This window comes from Ambystoma mexicanum, chromosome 5q (assembly GCF_040938575.1).
Source record: "Ambystoma mexicanum isolate Mex_15411 chromosome 5q, UKY_AmexF1_1, whole genome shotgun sequence".
Lineage (NCBI taxonomy): Eukaryota > Metazoa > Chordata > Amphibia > Caudata > Ambystomatidae > Ambystoma > Ambystoma mexicanum.
In genome coordinates this window covers 116,417,909-116,433,280 of record NC_090933.1, presented here as the reverse complement: position 1 = coordinate 116,433,280, position 15,372 = coordinate 116,417,909, and positions in this window count along the sequence as shown.

Below are 15,372 nucleotides of genomic sequence, written 5' to 3'. Positions count from 1 at the left end.
CCAGCCGCGGAGGCTAGTACATGGAGGCCACACTGAAGAGACCATACCACTTTGGCCACAAAGGCATAGTCACACAAAGCTAATGGGTCGTGTGGGCTGATGGGTGAAGGAGATCAAATAGGAGGGCCTGGGGAATCACACAGTGATAGTGATATGTGACTTTCAAATCCCTGTGCCATTCTGCAAACCACTACCATATGGGAAGAATCCTACGGATCCCTGACTGAAACCTGCCTAAACTCTCCTCCCAGGTGGCTAGGGGAAGGCAGACGCTTCCTGATCCCAACCCACGGGGTAGTGTACTGTGGGAGAATCACCTGGGAGGAGACAGGGCCCAAGATAGTGAGGAGATTCAATGGGATGAGACATACCTCATCACGAGTCTGGCGGTAACCCTTAAATGCGTCAGTAGCGCTATTACCGCCGCATTTAAGGGTCCGCCAGATCATGTTTGTTTGTTTATTTATTTGGTAATGCGCACCAAACCCTTAGGTAGCTGGGCACAAACAGGACAAGTATACTTAAAGCTTAGTTACAACCCATACAGTGTGTACAAGCATACAATGGTAACTCACTACCACTTGCAGGTTACATTGGGCCGTGGTGCAATGGTTACATATACTTAATGCGTGGTGCAATGGTTACATATACTTAATACAGTCATGTGGGCAATGGTTACATATGCATAATAGAGTCATGTAGGCAGAGATAGGGAGGCAGATAGCTGGAGCAGTGCTAGGGAGGTGAGCCGATTGTTAGCAGTCGTTGGTACGTAACCAGTTCAGTATGTTACGTCTGAATTTAGGATAGGATTGTTCCGTTCTAATGTCTAAAGGTAGTGCATTCCATGATATTGCTGCTTTGACCGGGAAGCTAGATCCGCCGGCTGTGGCTAGCTTGAATCTTGGGATCTCTAGGAGATGGGCATTGGCAGATCTGGTTAGTCATGTAGATGTTCTCCTGATTTTTCTTTCTGAAAGATATGGTGGTGCTATATTGTTCAGACACTTAGATGTGAGTGAAGCTGTTTTGAGCAGGATTCTGTCCTTTATATTTAACGAGTGGGCATTTCTTCTGAATTTAATAATGTGCTCTCTATTAAGGATATTTAGGGCGGCTCTTAGGGCATTGTTTTGCAGCCTGAGAATTTTATCGGTAATGTATTTGTTAGCACCTAAGTACAAGGCATTACAATAATCCAGACGCAACAATATGAGTGCGTTAGCCACGGTGATACAATTGGTTTCGGATAGAAAGGGTCTGCAGGCCCGGATAAGCTTACAAGTGTAGGCAGTTGAAGATACCAGTGAGTTGACATGTTTCTTAAAGGTTAGTGTGGAGTCAAGGTAGAAGCCTAGCATTTTCACTACGGGCATCACCTTGATCGAATTACAGTCAATATTGAATGAGGCATAGCTAGGACAGAGATTTTTTAGGTTAATCTCTGAGCCTAGGATCAGTATCTCAGTTTTATCATCATTCAGGCAGAGGGAATGAGGAGGTATATCTTGTTTAGTAGAGCCGAATCCTTGAGAAAGTTGCCCGAAAGGGGAATGAGGATCTGGGTGTCATCTGCATAATTTGTGTAGGAGACGCCCAGTCTGTCCAACTTGTCAAATAAGGGCTTAGTAAAAATGTTATACATAGTGGGTGAGACGCATGATCCCTGTGGTACGCCGCATGATGTTTGTATAGGGTCATCGGATGCTGAGGGGGAGAAGACTTTCATCGTACGGGTTGCTAGGAAGGACTGGACCCATAGTATGGCATCACTTGAGAAATGGGCTGCTGACCTGAGGTGATTGCATACGACTGCATGAACACCAGATCGAAGGCTGCCGGTCAAGAAGGAGTAGCTCTGAGATGGGGGCAAATCTGCCGTGATTTTGCTGATTTTCAGCGCTATTACCACCGGCGCTAATACCGCCGGTGGTAATAGTGCAAAAAGTCCCCATGGGAATTCCCGAATGGGCCCAATGGGGAATGGGGACAAACCGTTCCGCCAAACCTGTGATCCGGCGCTAATAGCGCCGGGGGTTTGGCGGAAGGGCTAATAGCCCCAGCGGTAATACCGCCGGGGTTACCGCCCAACTCGTGATGATGCCCATGGTATTTTTCCTCTGACAGGGAAAGTCTTACCACTGTGCCAAAAGAGGTTATGGCTTATTGTCATTTAAATGTTTTTCAACCTTTTATTAAATCCAAGGTTGTGAACCCTAAGGTTGCAACATCAATACACATTATACCAAAAGAAAGAAACTTTTTGGGAGTTGAAGCTATGGGCCCCCCTCAATTCTAAAGGGACAATGCAAACGTTGGTGGATACATCTGCTCTAAACCATCTTCCTCTACAAAAATTAAATCTCACACACCCCCTGTTAAAATTATAAAGGGAATGAAATCTACCGTAATACATAATCAGAAACAGGAAAACCTAACTTTGATGAAACAAACTACTCGTCCCAGAATCCTAGAAGGACTGAGACGACGAAAAGGGCTGAAGAGGCATGTAGGTGTAGTAGTCAGGCAATTAAGCCTAACAGCCATTGCAGGAGTCTGACAATTGAGACTGATGGCTCAAACCTTAAGTCAACTGTCAAATCTGTGGAGCATAAAAGGCCCAACCAGGAATGGAGAGGAGGAAGGAGTTGGAAGGCTGGCAGTAGTAGTAGAAGTGGAGAAGCACAAGGCTGGCAATTCACAAGGAAACAGGAACACTGAAGGGATGCCAGAGCGTGGAGACAGCAGATTACACCTGCAAGTTCTGGGAGGGTCCTGTGTTCTCAAATCTTATTGCAGAGACTGCACAGAGGAAGATGTGCTGGAGATAAAGTTTTCCCCATGTGAGCTCAGGCTCTGTTTTACTTTCCTTTATTTTATTTATAATGCGCAGCCATAAACCCGTAGGTGTGAGGGCGCACACAAAACATAATGGACATGAAATATACACGGACCGAATAGCAGGTGGGATGCCAAGGTCAATGACCCAACCCGGACCCAGGGAGTAGAAAGGTTGCCTAATGGAACAGCAAGGTCTTGAGCTCTTTTTTTAAACATGCTCAAGGACAGGGAGTTTCTCAGTGCTATAGGCAGGACATTCTACAATGACGGTCCTATACAAAAGAACGCCCCAACCTGAACTTTCTTAGTTTTACATCTGGGCAACCAGAGCAGATTTTGGTTGCTGGATCTTAACTTTCTGTCTGGGTTTTTCCACTATGTGTTTTTGTAAGTATGTCGGCATTGTCCCCATACGGCATTTAAAGATGATCACGAGCAACCTGAAGGTAATGCGCGCCTCAACTGGAAGCCAGTGTAGGGAACAACAAGATTCTGTTACATGAGAGCGTGACGAGAGTCCTGTTACCACTCTCACTGCGCCATTTTGAGTCACTTGGAATCTGTTAATAGTTGCTATACTGGCCCCGCTAAGAGGCTACAACAATAGTCTATTTTTGAGCCAATTACTGCACGTGCAATTGTTTCCGCATTCTCTTGATATATGTATGGTCTCAGATGAGACAATAGCTTAATATAATATGTAGCCGAGGCGACAGTGCAACCTACATAGGCTTTCATATTAAGAGTCTGATCCAGCAGAGACCCTAGTATTTTCACTTTGGGGAGTGTGGAAATTTCCACATCCCCCAACTGAAAGTGTTTATATGCTGGGTCTAGTTTCGCAAGAATGCCAACTGAGCCGACCACCATCAGCTCTGTTTTGCCATGACTGAGTGCCAGGTTGTTCTGCATCATCCAACACTCAATTATGGCAAAGATTCTATTCAATTCAAACTCATCCTGTTCATGATGCCCTGAGAGCGGGATGACACATCGCGTATCATCCGCATAGTTCATGAAAAAACATGTGATTGCAGAGCCATGACCTTGCAGCAACCCAAGTGTAACGCTCACCTGAATCCCTCGGAGGCGCAGGTCTGGGCTGGGGGTTCTCGGAGTCTTCTAGGGTCACGCCCAGGCCTCGAATGCCACCCTGGAAAGGCCCTTTCCTCACTGAGATCTTGATCTGAAGGGTGAGGTGTCTGCAATTATGAGAGCAAGGGGTTAATAAGGATATATAAGCCTGACTGGGCAAGCTGACTCCCCTTCCTGGTACTCCCCAAGTAGTTCGTAGGCTAAATGTGCTCACCTTATGTAGGTGAAAGCGGAGCTCTCATCCTGCGTCTGTGCAGGGGCGCCGAAGCCAGTTACTTCACTGGTTAATTGTCCAGCCTCTTGGTTGCAGAGGATGAAGATTTGGAGCTAGGCCGTCGTTAGCGGCACGAACGGCGGTTGCTTGAATATGGAGGTCCGGAGAGCGATGGAATGGCGAAGATATTGCAGGCAAGTAAGTAGAAAATGTCAATTCGAAGTTAAAAGCACTTCTTAATGTCTCTTTTCCTTTTTCAGGTTGCAGAAGCAGCTGGGTAGAAAAATAGATGTCGAGGAATGAGCCGAGGAGTGAGAATGATGAGAGCAGCCCAAAACACGTGCGTATAGATGGAGTTTTGTATTTCTTAATGATGTCCTTTTGTTTTTGCAGATGCGAGTAGCAGCGTCGGCGGAGGCGAGAAGAATGCAGCGCAGGTAAGGAAAGTTTCACGGAGGTTTACTAACCAATGTCCTTGCTTCCACAGGGTGCCAAAAAATGGAAAGCTGCAGCCCGTGGCTTGAGATGCACCGATGGACTGGGTAAGTGCTGCGCTGGTTTTTATCTCGTGCTAACCTGGTGTTCTTTTCCCTTCTCAGATGCTGCAGAAGACGAAGATGGTATTTCAGAAGGTAAGATTACGGATTTCTCTTCCCTAGATGCAGAAGTTGAAGATTCACTGGAGCTGACACGGTGAGCGTCCTGCTGCTATTGCAGAATAACGCTAAGCAAGTTGCTCTGATCGGGCGTGGTTTAAATAGCCTACTGGAGTGCTTAGGTGTCTCCTTCCACGGCAGCCTCGCCCAGGTAAGAAGTCCCAGCTTCCAGAATAGTTCCAGTATCCAGTCCCAGGGAGTGGTGCTGGCCACACCCAGAAGGTAAAGTAGTTCCAGCCATGGATGGATGAGGATTTCATCCTGCAGGTGAGTGAGCAGCATGGTCTGCAGCAGGTAGGTCCACCCAAGCACCATTCCTTACATCATGAGCCCGGCACGTCCTGTGCCGGGACTGAGTCCCCTTATGAGCCTGGCGCCACTGGCGCCAGGACAAGGTCCATAAGGCCCCCATGGGAGCCGATGGGTGCCTGGAAATGAAGTTGTGACCCAGCTTTCGAGGCAGTTGGGCTAAACCTGACTCCTTGGAGGCTGCGGTCATGACAGCACCCCCCCTCAAGGCCCCTCCCAAGCTTGACTTTTCCGGAGGTTTTGGCTTGTTGGGAAAAGCCCGATGAAATTTTCGGACTAGACGAGGTGCATGTACATATTCTGAGGGTTCCCAAGATCTCTCCTGGGGTCCATATCCCTTCCAATCAATCAGGTAGTATAGTTTTGATTTGGAAATTTTGGAGTCCAAGATGTCTCGAATTTCAAATTCGGATTCTCCGTCAACTTGGATTGGCTCAGGAGGTTTAGTCAATCGGGTTCCGGGTTGCACAGGTTTCAGGAGAGAAACATGGAAGACAGGATGTATCTTCATTCGAGTAGGTAATTCTAGTTTGACAGCCACTGGGTTAATCACGGCCGTGATCGAGTAGGGTCCTAAATATCTTGGGTTGAAGGTGCGTGGCCCTTTTGAAGATAAATGTTTAGTGGACAGCCAGACTTGATCTCCTTTTTGATATTGAGGAGCCTCTTTTCGATGTTGGTCTGCTCCTCCTTTGTATGATTCTTTAGCTCGTTGAAGATGAGCTGTGGCTTCTTTAAATGCTTGAGTTATCGTCGAATGCAGATGGTCAACAGCAGGTGTTCCGAGAGCTCACGGTGGGTCCAGATTTGAGGTTCGAGGATGACTTCCATACAGCAGGAAAAAAGGGGTTTTTCCCGTCCCAGAATGGATTGAATTATTGTAAGCGTATTCAGCAATCCAAAGGACATCCTTCCAAGTACCCTCGGATTGATGCAACATGCAGCGCAGATATTGTTCTAGAGTTTGGTTAGTTCTCTCAGTCTGCCCATCGGTTTGAGGATGATGGCTGGTGGAAAGTCGTACATCAATTTGTGCTAAACGACAACAACTCCGCCAAAAATGGGAAATAAATTGGCTCCCTCGGTCAGAGATTAGTACTGAAGGGAAACCGTGCAACCGGACAATGTTTTCAAGAAATTCTCGAGCTAGAATGGAAGCTGTAGGTAACCCTTCAGTGGGATAAAATGAGCCATTTTTGAAAAAAGGTCCACGATCACTAGAGTTGTGTTGTATCCGGAGCAAGGGGGTAAATCCGTGATAAAATCCATCGAGAGCGTGTGCCAAGGGCCTGGTGGAATGTCTATTGGACGTAATAATCCTGCTGGTTTTTCCTTCTGACTCTTGTTTTGTGCGCAGATACCACAAGAAGCCACAAACTCCTTAACATCTTTCCTCCAAGATGGCCACCAAAAATGCCTTTTAATTTTCTCTGAGGTTTTGGCAACTCCAGGATGTCCTTCCATTAGAGAATCATGGTAGCAGGTGATGACCTGTTTTTGTAAGTCAGCGCAGGGTAAGAATAGTCTTCCTTGGAAATACAATAGGTTCTGATCTATTGTAAAATCCTTTCCTTTCAATTGCCAATTCGATGAATCTTCGGGAGTTATGAGTTGATTGACCCTTGCTTTAATCTCTTCGAGGGATAATGTGTTGATTACTCCTAGTATCTTTTGTTCAGGAATTATTGGCACCGGCTCCGGATTAGCTGTAAGTTCGTCTACCCCTATCCGGGAAAGGGCGTCTGCTTTTCCGTTCCTAACGCCTGGTCGAAATGTGACTACAAAATCGAATTCTGCGAAGAATAAAGCCCAGCGTAGTTGCCTCGAAGATTGAGCTTTAGCTGACTTCAGGTACTGGAGGTTACGGTGATCCGTGATTACAGTTACTGTGTGCCGGGCTCCCAAAAGATAATGCCGCCAGGCCTTAAAGGCGGACTTAATTGCCAAGAGTTCTTTGTCCGTAATTGTGTAGTTGATCTCAGGAGCCGAAAATTTGCGAGACCAAAAGGCTACAGGGTGTAACTGGTGCGTTTCGGGGTCTCTTTGTGACAGCACCGCCCCCATTGCAAGACTGGAAGCGTCTGTCTCGACGATGTAGGGAAGTTCTGGACGGGGATGCCTTAAGACTGGAGCAGAGATAAATTTGGCTTTTAATTCTTGGAAGGCTTGTTCGGCTTCTGGAGTCCACTCGAATTTTTTATTCTTTTTCAGAAGAGCCGTGATAGGTTGGACTACCCGAGAGAATTCAGGAATGAACCTTCGGTAAAAATTAGTGAAGCCCAGCATGCTCTGCACACCTTTCACGGAAGTTGGGGAAGGCCATTTGGTGATAGCATCCACTTTTCTTGAGTCCATGTGAACTCCGTTGGGTGATAAGATGAACCCTAAAAATTCCACTTCCTTTGCGTGAAAGGTGCACTTCTCCAGTTTAGCAAACAAGCGGTGTTGGCAAAGTCTCTGTAAAACCGCTGTGACGTGTCTACGATGATCAGTTTCTGAGGCTGAGTATACCAGGATGTCGTCAATATAAACGACTACGCACACATCAATAAGTTCTCTGAGGACATCATTCATGAAAAACTGGAAAGTGGCCGGTGCGTTACATAGTCCGAAGGGCATTACTTGATACTCAAATAATCCATATTTAGTGCGAAAGGCCGTCTTCCATTCGTCGCCCTCCTTAATGCGTACCAAATGGTAAGCTCCTCTGAGGTCTAACTTTGTGTATATGCAGGGGCCTTTTACCTGGTCCAATAATTCAGGAATCAAGGGCAACGGGTATCGGTTTTTGACTGTAATCTGGTTCAGGGCGCGATAATCGATACACGTTCTTAGGTCACCTTCCTTTTTCGGGACGAAGAACAAAGCTGAGGAAGCCGGGGATTTCGAGGGGCGGATGAATCCGTTAGCCAAGTACTGGTCCAAGTATTGCCTGAGATGGAGGTTTTCTGGTTCAGTGAGGGCATATATTCTACTGCACGGAGGGGTGGACCCAGGTATCAGGTCTATCTGGCAGTCGTATGACCGATGCGGAGGCAGGGTGTTGGCTTGATCTTTCTGAAAGACGTCGCTGAACTCTTGGTATTCCAGAGGTAATCGGGGGTCCTCGGAAGTGAAGGCTGCTAGCTTGATTTCGGGCTGAGGATAACAGGTTGAAGCGCATTCTGGAAACCGAATTACCTTGGCTCGCCAGTTTATCTGAGGATTGTGCTTTTCCAACCAAGGCATTCCCAGAATCACCTGAAACTGCGGGGTCTTGATTACATCAAACACGATCTTCTCCCGATGTCCGCCTTGACATAACAACGTTACCTCCATGGTGGTATGAGAAACTGGTCCGGAAGCTATTTCAGTACCATCCACTGTAGTGATTACGTCCTTTACCATCTTGGGACGTAGGGGAAGATCCATCCTGGTAGCCAAGTCGTGGTCCACATAATTACCGATTGCTCCGCTATCAATGTATACTTTGATAGCATGCATGCGATCTGGTCTATTGGGACTTATGAGGACCATAGGCATTACCAAATGCGAGGTCAAGGAACTGGTTTTAACGCTCGGCAAGCGGACCTCTACGCTTGTCGGGCGAGGTCGTTTCCCGATTCCAGTTTCTCAGCATTTTTATCAGAAGCTCCTACGGTCTTCTTGACCGGTTTCACTGAGCAATCACGAAGGAAATGTCCAGAATTCCCACAGTATAGGCACAGCTGTAATTGCCTTCTTCTTTCCCGTTCTTTCTGAGTTAATGGTCCTTTTACTACTCCTATTTGCATTGGTTCCACGGAGTCATTCCCTTTAGCGGAGCTCTGAGGTCTTGAAAGTACCCGGGTTTCAAATCTGGATCGATCGGTCTTCCTGTTCTGTAGCCGATGATCTAATTGGACCACTAGGTCGATATAATCTGAACAGTCTTGCGGCGGATTAACCAGCTGTGCTAAAACGTCTTTAAGTTCCCCACGTAGACCTCTGTAGAAGAGCGTGATTCTCTTATCTTCAGGCCACCTGGTCTCAACCACCAGTCTATTAAAGGACGCTATGTAAGCCAGGAGATCCTGATTACCTTGTCTGAGTGACAGGAGTTCATTGTCCAAGGCCTGCCCCTGTGAATGTCTTGCGAACAACTTTTCCATACTGGTCTGAAAGTCTTGAAAGTTATAGAGGAGCGGGTCATCCTGTGTCACGAGAGGAATGGACCAATCTGCAGCACTACCGCTAAGATAGGAAAGTACAAACGCTACCTTGGCTTGGTCCGTTGGGAATGCGGCGGGGTCTACACAGAAAGTGCAAGCGGCATTGATTGATGAATACTGCATATCGCTTTGGATCACCGGAAAAACGTTCAGGCGGGGCCAAAGGCACATTCCCTGGCAGATTAATTTGCACCGGATTACTTGAGGTTGAAGGAGTGCCGCCTCCTCCATAGGGAGGCAGTGGCGTCTGTCCCACTTGAGCTTGTAGCAACTGTCTGGCCAGATCATCCGTCCGTTCCTTGGCAATGATCAACTCCCTTCGTAAAGCGTTTGTTTCTTGGCGAGATGCGTGTACTTCTGCCCTTAGTTCCCCAAGCAATTGAGCCAGTTGATCTGTGTCCGAGGTTTCCATTGCGCCTGGGTGGGAATATTGCGGTAGGCTTCGCGTTCTGTAACGCTCACCTGAATCCCTCGGAGGCGCAGGTCTGGGCTGGGGGTTCTCGGAGTCTTCTAGGGTCACGCGCAGGCCTCGAATGCCACCCTGGAAACGCCCTTTCCTCACTGAGATCTTGATCTGAAGGGTGAGGTGTCTGCAATTATGAGAGCAAGGGGTTAATAAGGATATATAAGCCTGACTGGGCAAGCTGACTCCCCTTCCTGGTACTCCCCAAGTAGTTCGTAGGCTAAATGTGCTCACCTTATGTAGGTGAAAGCGGAGCTCTCCATCCTGCGTCTGTGCAGGGGCGCCGAAGCCAGTTACTTCACTGGTTAATTGTCCAGCCTCTTGGTTGCAGAGGATGAAGATTTGGAGCTAGGCCGTCGTTAGCAGCACGAACGGCGGTTGCTTGAATATGGAGGTCCGGAGAGCGATGGAATGGCGAAGATATTGCAGGCAAGTAAGTAGAAAATGTCAATTCGAAGTTAAAAGCACTTCTTAATGTCTCTTTTCCTTTTTCAGGTTGCAGAAGCAGCTGGGTAGAAAAATAGATGTCGAGGAATGAGCCGAGGAGTGAGAATGATGAGAGCAGCCCAAAACACGTGCGTATAGATGGAGTTTTGTATTTCTTAATGATGTCCTTTTGTTTTTGCAGATGCGAGTAGCAGCGTCGGCGGAGGCGAGAAGAATGCAGCGCAGGTAAGGAAAGTTTCACGGAGGTTTACTAACCAATGTCCTTGCTTCCACAGGGTGCCAAAAAATGGAAAGCTGCAGCCCGTGGCTTGAGATGCACCGATGGACTGGGTAAGTGCTGCGCTGGTTTTTATCTCGTGCTAACCTGGTGTTCTTTTCCCTTCTCAGATGCTGCAGAAGACGAAGATGGTATTTCAGAAGGTAAGATTACGGATTTCTCTTCCCTAGATGCAGAAGTTGAAGATTCTCTGGAGCTGACACGGTGAGCGTCCTGCTGCTATTGCAGAATAACGCGAAGCACGTTGCTCTGATCGGGCGTGGTTTAAATAGCCTACTGGAGTGCTTAGGTGTCTCCTTCCACGGCAGCCTCGCCCAGGTAAGAAGTCCCAGCTTCCAGAATAGTTCCAGTATCCAGTCCCAGGGAGTGGTGCTGGCCACACCCAGAAGGTAAAGTAGTTCCAGCCATGGATGGATGAGGATTTCATCCTGCAGGTGAGTGAGCAGCATGGTCTGCAGCAGGTAGGTCCACCCAAGCACCATTCCTTACATCATGAGCCCGGCACGTCCTGTGCCGGGACTGAGTCCCCTTATGAGCCTGGCACCACTGGCGCCAGGACAAGGTCCATAAGGCCCCCATGGGAGCCGATGGGTGCCTGGAAATGAAGTTGTGACCCAGCTTCCGAGGCAGTTGGGCTAAACCTGACTCCTTGGAGGCTGCGGTCATGACACCAAGGCCAGAGGCAGAAGGCTAGCTGAGGGTTTAGGGAGCAAAGGAAACTCTCAATTTAGGTAGCCGGACCGGAGACACCCTCAATGGGGAAGGGTGTGGGGTCCCAAGTGAGGCAGAAGTCGGGGAAGCAGAGCAACCACGGTGTCCCTGAAGCCGGTGAGTGAAACACAGCATTCAGATTCACTCAACAAGCCTTGCTGGTAACTCCAAAGTGGCTTGCATAGAGTTGAAAGCGAGTAGAAGTTTCTCATTCATTTTAAACTGTTAACAATGAAAACGTAACACACGTGTTTATTTATTTATTTATTTATTGGACACTTGCATGGCGCCTGTACACAGTGCTTCCAGGCACCACAAGACAAAAGGGAGAGGGGAAACAACAACCATAAACAGTTCTACTAGGCCATGTAACATTCAGACCTTGCAAGTGCAGTGACAATAAGTGCAGGGGGATGAGGCAGTTCAAGCAGGGAAGGCTGGGATGGGTAAGGGGGAAGGGAGACATGCAGGAAGGCTTGGGTCCCAGGGGCTGGACAAGTGCTGAGGGGAGCCCAGGAGGGCAAGTGCCAGGGGAACCAGGGGTGAGGGTCAGCTAGTGCGAGGACGGGGTGGACCAGATTCAGGCTAGTCAGGGAGGTATCAGGTAATAATATCGCCATATATATGGTCGTCATAAATAATATCGCCGGGAAAATGTGGCGATATTATTTGGGTGACCATATATATGGGGACAGGGGCAAAAAAAAAATTTGTTGGAAAAAAAATAAAAAATAAAAAGTTTGGGGGATGCGGGGGTGTCCCCCACATGTTCCATGCAATGTCGCCACAAAAAACGGCCATTTTTCGGCGATATTTTTGCATGGCGAGATTTTTGTGGCGACTTTATTACATGGAACCGTCAGGGAGGGGTGCCTGAGGGCAAGTGCTGGTTAAGGGGTGCTGGGGTACACTGGACAAGGAGGGCGTGGCCCATGTAAGGCACATAAGGGACCAACTGCCCATCGCAGCGGCAGTTAGCAAGGTTAGGGGGAGGGGGAAGGAGGAGGAGAAAAGGAATGTTTTGAGAGGTTTCTGTAACTTAAGGAGATCCAGCTCAAGTCTGAGAGGAGCAGGAAGGTCGTTCAAGAGGGAGGCTCCTGCAGAAGAAAGAGATCTACCCCCCCACTCTCTGTTTGGAGAAACATCTGATCTGCAGAGAGTTGGAGCTAGGGGACCGAAGAACTCTCTTAGGGAGGTATTCTGAAGGCTGCAGTGTTACTGTGAAAGTAAAATCAGTTACATCCATTGTTGAACACTTTTCACACTACTAGAGTGGTCGCGTGTTCTTAATTATATAGGAGGAACATTTATCGACTCCTGTCGAAGACTTGAAATTAACATTGTATAAGCATTACAAGTGAAACCACATCAATGAATGGTTGCGTGCAACCAATTGTGTTTCCTGAGGAAAGTTAGAAGTTGTCTCCTTGATGCTAAGCAGGAATACAATTCAGGTAATACTTTAAGTTGGAAGTTCTTGCTTAAAGACTGGTGGGTGCACCTAATTTGTCTTTCTCTTTGAAGACTGATCCTTGTCTAATATACAACTGACATTCTTTATTTCATGAAGTAGTTATACTGGAGAAGAAAACAAGCAGTACCCAAGCCAAGAGGAGATCCCTTTGCAAAGTGAAGCAAAACCTTTCTAAACCCCTCCACCTAATCTGTGAAGTTGTCAACCAGTTAATGGCCTCATATATCAGCATGGCATTGAACTTGAGCTGGCACTTAAGCTTGTGAGTAATTATTAGGGCCAAAGAGGTGTGAGAAAACTGTGCAAGGGGAGCTGCACGCTTGTAAAGAACTTGCAGAAGATAACCTGTAATGCTAATAGACTGCTGGAGTTGCAAGGAAATAACTCTTGCAGGCAGAGGCAGGTTATCCTGGTGGCAGTGATACAGACTGAAGAGGCAAAGAGGATGCCCACTTTTAGGAAACCATTAAAAGGGAAGAGTACCTTGCCTACCTGAAAAGGTCGAAGTGTCTTGTCAGACTCTGCTTATAATTCTGAAGTCTAAAGCAGTGGCAGAAATACTTAAATTGGGGTGGTATATAAGTTGTCAGTGAATGTCATATTGGAGTGGTTTTGAAGCAGTATACTGTGAAATGAAAGTAACTGTTTTCATAGTCGCAGCCGTAGAAAAGTGGTTATTGAAAGGAAGTAGCGACCCAAAGAAGAAGCATCCTGACAAATGTACCAAATATACTGCAGGCGTCTTAATCCTTTGTAAAGTTGTAGTTGAAGAATTCATATACCTATTCTTTTGAACTGTGGCAAATACCCTTTTAGGAGAAGATAACCAGGAATACCATTGGTGCTATTTTCTTTGATGGAGATTGGAAGGGGATCCTTTCGAACAAACCAGAGAATTGGTACCAGTGGATTGTGGTTTGATGAACATTTGTTTTTACTTGGAACTAATAAGAACTGGTTCAATACTTTTCTTTTCCTTTGCACATTTTTTTTAAGCTGGCTTTAAAACCCTGGGAAAAGGATATTTCCCAAGACAGGAGAAGGTCATCCAAGTATTGTTTAACTATTGTATCATTTACTTTAAATGTTTGTTGTTTAGAATGATGGCCTCTTTACCCATGCTAGAGATTGCTGGTTTAGCATTTAGAATAGGTAGGGAATTCCTTGATAGAGTAGGGCAAGCAAGGCTTATTTTGCAAATGTTTATCTACAATGTATCTGGCAGACTCTGATTAGACTGAGGCTGAGTCAGAGGGGGGATTGTCTGAGCCTAGTCACACTGCCTGTGCCACTCCTATTTCCCATTTAAAACCTCGTTCTCATACCCCCCTTACTGGGTAGGAAAGGAGCTTTGATTTCTTCTCCTTCAGGGGAACCAGGGGAACAAGAGAAGTCCCTTGTAATCAGTGGCCCCTTAAGATGAATGTTGGTATATCTGGGGGTAAGGAGAATAACATCACCTCTCCCAGTGAGGAGTCCAGACGGATACCTTTTCTAACTGAAGACTTATTTGAAACAGTTAAATTCTCTACCAGTGGGTTGGAACCCTCGAAAAAGAAAGTGTGAACCCCTTCACAATCTCCCTTCTCGGGTGGGGTTTGGTTTCCAACCCCTAAACAACCAAGCCAATTTTCCGACTAGAAAACGTATGTATGGTAACACTTATAATCTCTATTTTCCCCGGTCTTATCAAGTTCCCAGTGGGGACAAAATCATCATTTCCCTAGAGCTCATAGTGAAAGTTCCATCGGGCTGAACTGTTTAGTTTATGCCCAAAAGTGGAGAGATAAATGGGAATGCTAAGGGTGCTACATCTGTTTGGTGAGAAAGAAAGAAAAAACACCCTTTTGAGTCAAGCTGATGGGACATTTGGTGCACAAAACCCCATGGGAATCTCTCTCCCAGTCTGATATTGGCCAAGGAGACAGAGAGAATCCAGCAAAAACATTTGAGATGAAGAGGGTCCCAGAATTATTTACGCCTGACTCACAGTGGGTAACAGAGAAAATCTCTGAATCCAGTTACACGCAGAATGAGTCACGCTTAATACAGGAAGAAAGTAAAACCCCAGAAATCTCCATAATATCAGAGATGTATCTCACTTGAGAAAGCGGGAAATTAAAATATACCTGAAACTACAGTTGTTCCAGTTAATGGATGGAGCATATGAACAGCTAATAGAGGTCTCTTAAGTGAAGGCCCCAGATAAAGAAAATCACGACATCTCTGCCTTACCGTTACCTTTGAAAAACCTAGAAACTTTAGAGACAGAGAATAGTGAAGTCTCCCAGTCCAAATTTTTCAAACCTCCCAATTGGGTGATATCCACCCCGTCTGAGGAATATATCTTATCAAGCTCAAGAAATTCCTTGGCAGACGAGAATGAAGAGGAACTTGTTCTCTCATGGCAGGACTTTGGGTTTCCCATTTGTTGTCGACCTTCTAAACAAGAAATATCTGAGGAAGATGTACCATCTATTCTTCCCCCATCCCTGCCATTGGATCAAAAATTAGGCTTCTCTTGTGGGGAGGTGGGTCATCAGGTGAGGTGTTGCCCCTTGAATAGGATTGAATTCCCTACCACACCATTGTTAAATGATTCCTTTCAGGGTGAACAAGGGAAGGAAATAAAGGTTGAACCATCTGAAGTATCCTCTGTGTCCAACCCAGTGAAATGCTAATAGAAAGCCCAGAG